At 32.7% G+C, this 13,477-nt stretch overlaps 1 long non-coding RNA gene across 1 annotated transcript; it reads right to left on the bottom strand.

The window, feature by feature from the left end:
* Positions 1 to 9,955: 9,955 nt before the first annotated feature.
* LOC142220408 (uncharacterized) lies at positions 9,956 to 10,291 on the bottom strand. The gene is made up of 2 exons (XR_012717868.1): positions 10,232 to 10,291; positions 9,956 to 10,142 (listed from the first exon to the last, which is right to left on the bottom strand). It is a non-coding gene; the product is annotated as an uncharacterized LOC142220408 (long non-coding RNA).
* Between the last annotated feature and the right edge of the window lie 3,186 nt (positions 10,292 to 13,477).

Raw genomic sequence — 13,477 nt, 5'->3', positions numbered from 1 at the left:
CGGTGTAAATTTAAACTTTAAAAAATTGTCCCCAAAAGGAACAATTTTTTTAAATTTGAATTGAACAGGGGGCTAATCACGGCATTCGATATCGAGAACTTTTGATCGAAATCTAAATTTTTCGGATCACGGGAGTCGATATCGAGTTTTTTGATCGACAATTTTTTCGATTGGTAATTTGCAATCGTAAAACATTTTTTACTTGTTTTTTACATTCACCCTTATTCCTGAAGTCGCCCTCGCCGTCGCCTTTTGTCGCTTTTCGTCTGTCGCCACTAATTGGTATTCCGTTCGTCGATATATTTTGCTATCGATGAAAATCGGTATTCCTGGTGTCGCTTTTTGTCTTTGAAATCTTCAAAAACCTATGTTTTTCTACATTCTATTTTGTTCCTCTAACTTAATTTTGTCATTTCATTTTGTTCTGCTTCGTTTTTTGCTGTTGGCAATGCTAGAGAAATTGCATCAAATTTCGATCGAATGCCATGATCCAAACTTTTAATCGTATAGGCAATTTTTTCGATACGATTATGAATTCGATATCGAATGCCGTGATTGGCCCCCGTACATTATTCTGGTAATTGTATTTCGACAAATGTGTATATATCCAATAAGATTTTCGTATCTAGAGGAATAAATAAATTATATGAAATTTTAAAAATTACGAAAAATTTGGGGCATTCGACACAAAAAATATTTTTTGTCTTCAATCACGAAATTAATTGATCCAATTAATTTTTAATTGAAATGTCTTCAATCACGGAAATGATACTATCAATTAAAAAATTAATCGATCCCATTAAAAAATTAATTAACACTATTTTTTTTTGTGATTGATTTTTATTTCAATAAAAAAAATTATTAAATCAATAAAATTTTTAATTGAATATTTTTTAAAAACTCAATTAATTTTAGTAAATTTTTTTGTCTGTGTGATTATAGATCCGTTAGTAACAATTTCCACCGATTTCATGGTTCTTTCTCTTCGCTAAATTGGAATGAAAGGAAAAGTGAACTAAACGAATTTTTGTGGCGCTCTAAACAATCGACTTTTTGGAAACAAAAATCGATAATTCCTCCTCCTGGCTAAGTCGATATCATAGACTTGCGTTTTTTTTTTTATTTTGGACTTTTGTTGTGGATAGGCAACCCCCACCCAGGAATGTAAGGGTTTATCTTCACCTTCTAGAGCGCGAGATCCCGCGTTACAAAAGTGAGCCTCTAGATCAGGCAGCATATCAGACAGGTCTTAACAGGATTCATGAGGATACTGTAGCTGAAGCTGTGAGAAGCTACAAGGTTATTCCTGTTCTCGGAGTCCGACCACCGCCCATAGCACTGGAGAACCAGAGACCATGACAGTGGTGGCTGGTTTTAGCCCAAGTAAGATCAGGCAAGTGCAGCCGCCTCAATTCTTACCTATCAGTGATTGATAGCAGCGTAGCTGACGTGTGTTCCATCTGTAACCAAGGACCACATGACACTCGTCACCTTTTCGCTTGCCCAGCTAAACCTACCCGACTCACTACCACATCACTCTGGACGCTCTCCACCCTTTTCGCAAAGTTCCTAGATTTGGACACCATTTGAAGTATCAAAGCATAGAACAAAATGGATGAAATTACTGTTACAACAACAACACAACAAGGGACCTCCTTTTTATAGCCGAGTCCGAACGGCGTTCCACATTGCAGTGAAACCATTTAGAGAAGCTTTGAAACACTCAGAAATGTCACCAGCATTACTGAGGTGGGATAATCCACCGCTGAAAAACTTTTTGGTGTTCGGTCGAAGCAGGAATCGAACTCACGACCTTGTGTATGCAATGCGGGCATGCTATCCATTGCACCACGGTGGCTCAAGAACCTTTATTTATCGGGGTTTTTTGAAGTTGCTTAAAAAATCCAGCCAGAGACTAAAACTGCTCGACTTCATCTCTGCCCGTAATGGGAGGGCAGAGGCCACATTCTTCTTCTTCAGAGCTTAGTTGTTGAAAGGCCTAGCAAGGTCAGTTCATAGCTGATATAGCTATGAACTGACCTCTGACCAGCCAAAGGTTCTAATATAGGATAATGTTGGATACTGACACAGGAAGTGGTAGGAGTCTTACGTGGTACGAGTCTTACTTCTGGGTTCGAGTCTTACTTTTGGGTTCAGACATCATCTGCAAATGTCATCATCATTAAGGACTATTCTTATCATATATTTCAAAAGTATTTTAAGTCCAGTTATAATGCTAATTAAAGACCTAAATGTCTGTCTGGTCATCACCATCAGATTATCGGTTCTTTCGTCCCATATCAACTTGGGATGCTGACAAACTTTCGATGCGCTCTTTAGCCAGCACATCTGCATTTTCATTTCCCATTACGCCACAGTTCCCTGATACCCAGCACAGTGAGAGCCCTTAAGCGGCTGACTACCTTAGACCTTACGTTTAGATTGTCCAAAGCCTTTATAACTGATTGCTTATCGATGAAAAAGCTTTTATCGCTTCTTAATATCGCTCTCATCAACAACGACTCAGCAACTTTTGTCGCTACCATTTCCTTCGTTCTTTTTTGAGATCCTTTCCGCCCACTTCTCCATACTTGTGATATAATTCGGCTTATCGTGATGAACATGCTCATCTGCCATATAGTCCGACTATAACGCTCGGCACATAATTCTGTATGCCTGCAAACAGTAATTTTCAGTGTATCTAAGATTTTAAGTGTCACGACTGTCACCTCTGCTGTTTTCTTTATGTACTCCCATCCGTACCTCTAAAGCGGCTGTGGCTGTGGCCCTCATTGCGCGTGTCATCTAAATAAGTGCCGTTCTATTTATTTGGAAATTCACGATTGCCCCCAAACATGTCAGCCATAAGTATCCACAGGTCTTATAAACTCAGTATAAAGCCAATTAAAAAGGGAAGCTCTTTTGGCAGTCTGCGGTATTTGCCAACCAGTTCAGTTTAGTGTGTGGGAGCCACCGTGGTGCAACACCCAAAAAAATTTTTTTCTGATTCAATCACCAAATTAATTGATCCAATTAATTTTTTAATTGAAATGTCTTCAATCACGAAAATGATAGTATCAATCACAGTTTTAATTGGGCATAGAAAAAAAAATGATAGTATCAATCACAGTTTTAATTGGGCATAGAAAAAATCTTGATTAAAAAATTAATTGATTTTTTCAGCAAATTTCAATTAATTTTTTAATTGATTCAATTAAAAATTTAATTGATGTTGATTTCAAAACTCAATTAATTTATTAATTAAAAAAGGTAACTATTTTTAATTACTTTCTGAATTGGCTTAGGGTTTTTATTTGGATTAACAAATGATTGTTTGAAATACATTTTTAATTAGTCTTCCGAATTAGATTAAAAAGTTAATTGTATCAATTAATTTTTTAATTACAAATTTTAAAATTTTCAATCATTGACTTAATTAACTTAATGTTTCTATCATGATTAAAAAGTTAATTGTATCAATTAATTTATTAATTGAAAAAATTTTCAACTTCAATTAACTTTTTAATTGGAAATATTTTGGTGATATTTTTTCTGTGAATGGCTAGCATTGGACTCGGCTATAAAAAGGAGGTCCCTTGTCATTGAGCTTAACATGGAATCGGGTAGCACTCCGTGATAAGAGAGAAGTTCACCACTGTGGTATCACAATGGACTGAATAGTCTAAGTGAGCCTGATACATCGGGCTGCCACATAACCTAACCTAACCTAGTGTGATAGACAACTCACAAGTTTCTTGCTGATTTCGAGAGACTTAACTTCGTGCCTGGAAATTCAGGAGTTTTAACTCCAATGATCTTTCTTTTTCGAGTAAAGAGTACCTGCTCTGTTTTTTCAGGTTTCATACCCAATTCACACCCTCTGTTCCGGTCTAAAAAAATACTATAAAGCCTCACTCAACACACCTGAGATCGTATCCAGGAATTTTTCCGATTACAATGTTACGATAACAATAATCCACGTACGCCACTACCTTGATGCCTTTGCTGCTCAGCCCACTACCTTGATGCCTTTGCTGCTCAGACATAACAAGGGGGATATTACAGAGAAAAGTTCACCAATGTGGTATCACAATGGGCTGAATAGTCTAAGTGAGTCTGATACATCGGGTTGCCACCTAACCTAACCTAACCTAACCTAACATAACCTAAGGGGTATATTACACCGCCCCGACTAGCCATACAAAAGTTGGAAACTTGTTGTTTGTGAAAAAAGTTGGAGGCGAGTAATAAAGGGTGATTCTTTTGAGGTTAGGATTTTCATGCATTAGTATTTGACAGATCACGTGGGATTTCAGACATGGTGTCAAAGAGAAAGATGCTCAGTATGCTTTGACATTTCATCATGAATAGACTTACGATCTGCCACAACGTCGAATTTTCAGTGAATGGGCCCTAGAAAAGTTGGCAGAAAATCCGCTTTTTTATCGACAAATTTTGTTCAGCGATGAGGCTCATTTCTTGGTGAATGGCTACGTAAATAAGCAAAATTGCCGCATTTGGAGTGAAGAGCAACCAGAAGCCGTTCAAGAACTGCCCATGCATCCCGAAAAATGCACTGTTTGGTGTGGTTTGTACGCTGGTGGAATCATTGGACCGTATTTTTTCAAAGATGCTGTTGGACGCAACGTTACGGTGAATGGCGATCGCTATCGTTCGATGCTAACAAACTTTTTGTTGCCAAAAATGGAAGAACTGAACTTGGTTGACATGTGGTTTCAACAAGATGGCGCTACATGCCACACAGCTCGCGATTCTATGGCCATTTTGAGGGAAAACTTCGGAGAACAATTCATCTCAAGAAATGGACCGGTAAGTTGGCCACCAAGATCATGCGATTTGACGCCTTTAGACTATTTTTTGTGGGGCTACGTCAAGTCTAAAGTCTACAGAAATAAGCCAGCAACTATTCCAGCTTTGGAAGACAACATTTCCGAAGAAATTCGGGCTATTCCGGCCGAAATGCTCGAAAAAGTTGCCCAAAATTGGACTTTCCGAATGGACCACCTAAGACGCAGCCGCGGTCAACATTTAAATGAAATTATCTTCAAAAAGTAAATGTCATGGACCAATCTAACGTTTCAAATAAAGAACCGATGAGATTTTGCAAATTTTATGCGTTTTTTTTAAAAAAAAAGTTATCAAGCTCTTAACAAATCACCCTTTATAAAAAAATCGATCTCAATGTCCTCAAAATCGACTAATTGATATTTGCTAAAAACCAAAAGCAGCTAATTGAAAAATCCAATTTGTGAGGTCGCGGCGTGCCTTTTTCCATAATTAAAAAAGTCGACATTTTTAAGCCTCGAAAATTCGAGTGTCAACTTTTTGAAATTTGGAAAGTACAACAATTTATTTAGGCAAATTCGACTAAACCCTTTTTTCGGGAAGTTCGAATGTGAATTTGAATGAATTTACTTTGGGTTTAGAGAATTACTCGAATTTATTCTGATAATTGGCTGATAGTTTCGCTCTAAGTAGAGGATGCTGATGAACGAAAATTATGTTAAGATTTCTATAGAAAACTTTTGACAAAATTCTATTTTGATAGAGAATTTTGTTAACATTTTATTTTAATAGAAAAATTTTATTTTAATAGAAAATTTTGTAAAAATTTTATTTTAATAGAAAATTTTGTAAAAATTTTATTTTTCAGAATTTTGTTTCTATAAAACATTTTGTCAAAATTTTATTTCTATAGAAAATTTTTTCAAAATTTTCCCTCCTATAGAAAATGATGTCAAAATTTCATTTCTATAGAAAATTTTGTCAAAATTTTATTTCTATAGAAAATTTTGTCAAAATTGTATTTCTATAGAAAATGATGTCAAAATTTCATAATTTCTCTAGAAATGATGTTAACATTTTATTTCTATAGAAAATGATGTAAAAATTTAATTTCTATAGAAGATTTTGTTAAAATTTAATTTCTATAGAAAATTTTGTCAAAATTTCATTTCTATAGATAATTTTGTTAAATTTTTATTTCTATAGAAAAGATGTTAAAATTTTATTTCCACAGAAAAGATGTTAACATTTTATTTCTATAGAAAATTTGCATACTATAGAAATAAAATTTTCTCAAAATTTTCTATATAAATAAAATTATGACAAAATGTCATTTCTATAGAAAATTTTATCAACATTTTATTGCTATAGAAAATTTTGTAAAAAGTTAATGTGTATAGAAAATTTTGTCAAAATTAAAAAATGACGACATTTTTAGCGTCGAAAATTCGAGTGTCAACTTTTTAAAAAATTGGAAAGTACAATAATTTATTAAGGCAAAGTCAACTAAACCGTTTTTTCGGAGGTTCGAATGCATTTCATTTGGGTTTAGAGAATTACCCGAATTTATTCTGATAATTGGTGGATAGTTTTGCTGTAAGTAGAGGATGCTGATGAGGAATGAACATTTTGTCAAGATTTCTACAGAAAACTGTTTGACAAAATTTTATTTTAAGAGAAAATTTGTTAAAATTTCATTTTAATAGAAAATTTTATCAAAATGTTATTTTAATAGACAAATTTTTCAGAATTTTGCTCCTATACAAAATTTTTTCAACATTTTATTTCTATAGAAAATTTTGTCAAAATTTTATTTCTATAGAAAATTTTGTCAAAATTTTATTTCTATAGAAAATTTTGTCAAAATTTTATTTCTATAGAAAATTTTGTCAAAATTTTATTTCTGTCGAGAATTTCGTCAAAATTTTATTTGTATAGAAACTTTTGTCAAAATTTTATTTCTATAGAAACTTTTGTCAAAATTTAATTTCTATAGAAAATTTTGTCAACATTTTATTTCTATAGAAAATGATGTCAAAATTTCATTTCTATAGAAAATGATGTCAAAATTTTATTTCTATAGAAAATTTTGTTAAAATTGAATTTCTATAGAAAATTTTGTCAAAAATTTATTTCTATAGAAAATTTTATTAAAATTGAATTTCTATAGAAAATTTTATCAAAATTTTATTTCTATAGAAAATTTTGTCAAAATTTTATTTCTATAGAAAATTTTGTCAAAATTTTATTTCTATAGAAAATTTTGTCAAAATTGTATTTCTATAGTAATATTTGTCAAAATTTTATTTCTATAGAAAATTTTCTCAAAATTTTATTTCTATAGAAATATTTGTCAAAATTTTATTTCTATAGAAATATTTGTCAAAATTTTATTTCTATAAAAAAATTTGTGAAAAGTTTATGTGTATAGAAAATTTGTTCAAAATTTTAATTCTATAGAAAAATTTGTCAAAATTGTGATAAAATAATATGGTTATATTTACACACGTAGTGATGAACACCAGGGATGATAAATATCATACTTGAAATTGTTATAAAAACTTTTCGAATTTGATGATTACAAAAAGTTGACGAATATAAAGAATATTAAAAAAAGATAGCAAATGTGTCTCTGTGTGAAACCATGGTACTTTTTTTTACTTAAATAGTAGTACAAACACCAAAGTAAAAAAGTGTCAACTTTATCAACTCTGATGAACACTTCCAATGAGAAAGTCCTATCCCCCATGTACAAAAATGTTAAAAAAAAACTTCAATCCTATTTTTACCATATAAAGTTATTCGATCAACTGTCAATAAATTGTTTTGAATATTGTCATATATATTAAAATTTTTTATTTTATTTTTATTTTATTTTTAAGCTATTATTTTATGGTTACTCCATAAAAAATATGTGAAACGTTCTTTTAGGGACACTCTTTAGTAGACTTTCAATTGGGATTTATTCCCAATTGAAAGTTTGTATAAATGTTTTTTTTTTCATAATTCACATTTTTCTTTTCATGGCATCTCAATTGCTAACAGAATAAAATAGATGCAATTTAAAAATCATGCGATATTACCATAGTTAGCTTGCATCATTTCACCCATCCTAAAAACTAAAGTTTAGATTCTAATTAGAATAGAATAGATATTTTGTAAAATGTATAATTAAAAATTTAGTAACACTACAACAATAAATACCATCCAATAATAAATTTGATTTTATTACGTCAACAATTTTTGGAAAAGAAAATCCCCCAAAATGAAATGCCTTGATGAATTTTTTTTTACAAATTGTAGTTTAGCTTTTCAGATTTCCAATTTTGAAAAAAAAAACAACAAACAAAATATGTAACATTTTTTTTAATTCTCTTAATGTTGCTTTCTATTGTTAAAAAAAAAGATACAATGTTGTAAAGTGTAATGTTTTACAAGTGAAAAAAATTGAAACTGTGAAAAAGTAAATGTTTAATATCGACAAAAAATATAAATTTATCCCCTCTAATTCCATCATCCGAATTTGTTGTCCCCGCTATGAAATTTTTAAATGTAAAAAACAAGGATTTTTTTGTGTAAAAAGTGAAGAATAAAAAAAGCTATAAATAATATAAACAAATACAAATAATTGTAATAACGTATAGTTAACCTTAACGAAATGGTTCGAAACAAAAGAAAAATAATATGTATAAAAAAGTAGAAATTTTACAAAATACAATTTTAAATTAAAAAAATAATCGTTTAATATTTGTAATGGTTTAAATTATTATTTTATCTTAAATCTTTATAACCTTCACCACTACTGTGGAACAGGGTATAATAAGTTTGTGCATTTGTATGTTTTTTTATATTTTTACCTGTTCAGTAAATCTTAAAACTTTCATTTAATTTTAATACTTTCACAGAAAAAAAATTTCATGAATAATTTTCCAAATAAAAATTTTAATTGAGTTTTAAAAAATATTAAGTTAAAGATTTAAATTTAAAACAAGTATATACAGCCGTAAGTTCGGCTGAATCTTATGTACCCTCCACCATGGATTGCGTAGAAACTTCTACTAAAGACGGTCATCCACACTTAAATTACTTGCACCCAGAGAAAGAATATGATCACCTCAAACATGTTTCAAGAGCAAAATGTTATTTTTGGGTGGTGACCATGTAACATGGTTTTCGCAACCATGTTATTTTCTCGGAAATCATGTATCTGATTTCGGCAAGCAAGTTATATTTGCCGAGAAAATAACATTTTAGTGACAAACATGTTACATGGTCACCATACAAAATTAACATTTTGCTGAGGTGATCATATTCCTTCTCTGCGTGTGGGTTGCGGCCAATGGCAAGGCATCTTAAAACTTCTTAACATCATCTTCTAAATTGTAAGTTAGTCCATGCGGGATATATAGTAGACAAAAGAAATGTCAATTAAATACGTATATATTCAGTTCTTAATCGGTATATATAGGGAAGAAATAATTACGAACCGATATGAAATTTTGTGCGGTAATTATAGAGCCAGAATTGAAATATGGGGGTCGCTTTATATGTGGGCTATATACAATTATGAACACGAGTCTACCAAAAATGGCAGATTTTTTACTGTTTGGTAGATTGTTTTGGAAGATTTTGCAAAATATTTCTCTCCAACTATGAAATACTTCATAAATATTCTGTAGAAATAACATTTTGATAAAATTTTCTACAGAAATAAAATTCTGACAAAATTTTCTATAGAAAAAAATTCTGACAAAATTTTCGATAGAAAAAAAAATGCACAAAATTTTCTTAAAGACATAAAAGGTTCACAAATTTTCTATAGAAAAAAATTTTGACAAAATGTTCTATATAAAAATATTTGGGTTAAATTTTCTATGACAATACAATTTTTGTAGATTATTTTTGGCTCAAGTGGCAATCGTGACAATTTTCTGTGATTGGGCATCGGTTTATTTCAACCGGATCGGATGCTCCTCCAAGAGGTTCCGGAGGTCAAATCTGGGGATCGGTTTATATGGGGGCTATATATAGGGCCTTTTCGGAAACGCAGTGTTGCGCTGCAACTGCTGCGCAGCTGTTGCCGATCAGCTCTTGCAGCTGCTTTTTTGTTGCATATTTTGTTTGCAATTTAGAACGCAAAAACACCACAAATGGAAAAGTATATAATACATTTTATTTGTAAATTAGATGACTCTTCAAATGGGTCAAATCTATGTTATTTCCTTAATTTTGTCGACCACTTTGCTCCATAACACAGATTTTTTTTTCGGCCTGAAGCAAGTCGCCCTCCATATCCAAACGTGCTCTTACTATTAATTTAGTTGTCTTCCTCTACCCTAAAAAATTATGAAAATATAATAAAAATATTATAAACATATAATATAATAATTAAAAAAAAAACTAATTTGAAAATTTTAATACTTACTCGTTCTCTGCATCAGCCATTTTTATACTGCGTGTTTTTTATTACGTTTGCGCAACATATGCTACATTGTTGCATTTTAGAACATATGACGCTTACAGTGTTGCCGGATGTTGCAATTATGAATGTGATGCGCAGCAGTTGCAGCGCAACACTGCGTTTCCGAAAAGGCCCATAATTATGGACCGATATAGACCAATTCTGGCATGGTTGTTAGAGACCACATACCAACATCAAGTACCAAATTTCAACCGGATCGGATGAATTTTACTCCTCCAAGAGGCTCCGGAGGTCAAATCTGGGGATCGGTTTATATGGGGGCTATATATAATTATGGACCGATATGGACCAATTCTGGCATGGTTGTTAGAGACCATATACTAACACCACGTACTAAATTTCAAGCAAATCGGATGAAATTTGCTTCTCTTTGAGGCTCCGCAAGCCAAATCTGGTGATCGGTTTATATGGGGGATATATATAATTGTGGACCAATTTTTCCATGGTTGTTAGAGACCACATACCAAATTTCAACCGGATCGGCTGAAATTTGGTACATGGAAATTTGGTAGAGGCACCGCAAGCCAAATCTTGGGATCGGTTTATATGGGGGCTATATATAATTATGAACCGATGTGGACCAATTTTTGCATGATTGTTAAAGACCATATACCAACACCATGTTCCAAATTTCAGCCGGATCGGATGAAATTTGCTTCTCTTAGAGGCCCCGGAGGTCAAATCTGGGGATCGGTTTATATGGGGGCTATATATAATTGTGGACCGATGTGGACCAATTTTTCGATGGTTGTTAGAGACCACATACCAACATCATGTACCAAATTTCAGCCGATCCGGTTGAAATTTGGTACATAGAAATTTGGTAGAGGCTCCGCAAGCCAAATCTGGGGATCGGTTTATATGGGGGCTATATATAGTTGTGGACCGATGTGGACCAATTTTTGCGTGATTGTTAAAGACCATATACCAACACCATGTACCAAATTTCAGCCAGATCGGATGAAATATGCTTCTCTTTTAGGCTCCGCAAGCCAAATCTGGGGATCGGTTTATATGGGGGCTATACGTAAAAGTGGACCGATATGGTTCATTTGCAATACCATCCGACCTATATCAATAACAACTTCTTGTGCCAAGTTTCAAGGCGATAGCTTGTTTCGTTCGGAAGTTAGCGTGATATCAACAGACGGACGGACGGACGGACGGACGGACGGACATGCTTAGATCGACTCAGAATTTCAGCACGACCCAGAATATATATATACTTTATGGGGTCTTAGACCAATATTTCGATGTGTTACAAACGGAATGACAAAGTTAATATACCACCCATCCTATGGTGGAGGGTATAAAAATAATCGTTTAATATTTTATCTTAAATCTTTTTTTCTATATTTTTACCTGGGGCCAAATCACCGCATTCGTCATCGAGTTCAGTTTCGTATAGAGAAACATTTCGATCGCATTAAATTTTTGGATCACCGCATTCGATCGTAATTTATTTTGTCTACTACTTTTTTTTACATTGCTGTAAACATATGGTAATAAGAAATTGAAAGAGAGTAGAATTTCAAAATAATGTTTTGTTATCAAATTATGTTATTTCTGAGATATTTATATTGTTTTTGTGTGTTAAAATATATGTGTAAAAATAGTGTTTTTTTCTCGTTTTCGGATTCAGACGATGAGTACAAAGTGGCAATTATAAGGAAAAATATTCGTGACAAAAGCAGTCCTTTAGCATTGCCTGAAGTAGAGTAAGAGTAAATTGTGTTTTTAACATCCATAGATTTAAAAGACGTTTTCATATGTCAAAAGATGCTTTTAAATATGTTCTTGAAAAAATAAGTTTTTTTGAAGCGGCTACTGAGCATTCCTTTCTTTGATCCGATTCCCTAAATGCAAGTAATATTATATTTTCTTAAATGTATTTTGCAAAAATGGAATAATAATTACATTTTCACAAACTTTTTTCTTTTTGTTTACCTTTTTTCTGCTCAAAAATCACTACATACTTCGTTTTCGATAGCATGCTACCTATCGTGCTCAACTTCGAGTAGAAACAATTCGATAACGACTGCGGTGATCCGCGTAAACTACATTACGAAGACGAAGTACTCGATTTCGACTGCGGTGATTTGGCCCCTGCTCAGTAAATCTTAAAAATTTCATTTAATTTTAATAAAGGGTGATTCTTTTGAGGTTAGGATTTTCATGCATTAGTATTTGACAGATCACGTGGGATTTCAGACATGGTGTCAAAGAGAAAGATGCTCAGTATGCTTTGACATTTCATCATGAATAGACTTACTAACGAGCAACGCTTGCAAATCATTGAATTTTATTACCAAAATCCGTGGCAGAAAATCCGCTTTTTTATCGACAAATTTTGTTCAGCGATGAGGCTCATTTCTGGTTGAATGGCTACGTAAATAAGCAAAATTGCCGCATTTGGAGTGAAGAGCAACCAGAAGCCGTTCAAGAACTGCCCATGCATCCCGAAAAATGCAATGTTTGGTGTGGTTTGTACGCTGGTGGAATCATTGGACCGTATTTTTTCAAAGATGCTGTTGGACGCAACGTTACGGTGAATGGCGATCGCTATCGTTCGATGCTAACAAACTTTTTGTTGCCAAAAATGGAAGAACTGAACTTGGTTGACATGTGGTTTCAACAAGATGGCGCTACATGCCACACAGCTCGCGATTCTATGGCCATTTTGAGGGAAAACTTCGGAGAACAATTCATCTCAAGAAATGGACCGGTAAGTTGGCCACCAAGATCATGCGATTTGACGCCTTTAGACTATTTTTTGTGGGGCTACGTCAAGTCTAAAGTCTACAGAAATAAGCCAGCAACTATTCCAGCTTTGGAAGACAACATTTCCGAAGAAATTCGGGCTATTCCGGCCGAAATGCTCGAAAAAGTTGCCCAAAATTTGACTTTCCGAATGGACCACCTAAGACGCAGCCGCGGTCAACATTTAAATGAAATTATCTTCAAAAAGTAAATGTCATGGACCAATCTAACGTTTCAAATAAAGAACCGATGAGATTTTGCAAATTTTATGCGTTTTTTAAAAAAAAAAAAGTTATCAAGCTCTTAACAAATCACCCTTTACTTTCACAGAAAAAAAAATTCCATGAAAATTTTTCCAATTAAAATTTTAATTGAGTTTTAAAAAATATTATATTAAAATTTTAAATTAAAAAAAAAATTAAACACACA

Source organism: Haematobia irritans, chromosome 1, assembly GCF_050003625.1.
Source record: "Haematobia irritans isolate KBUSLIRL chromosome 1, ASM5000362v1, whole genome shotgun sequence".
NCBI lineage: Eukaryota > Metazoa > Arthropoda > Insecta > Diptera > Muscidae > Haematobia > Haematobia irritans.
Note: the sequence above shows the minus strand (reverse complement) of the source record. Positions and strands in the feature narration are given on the sequence as shown.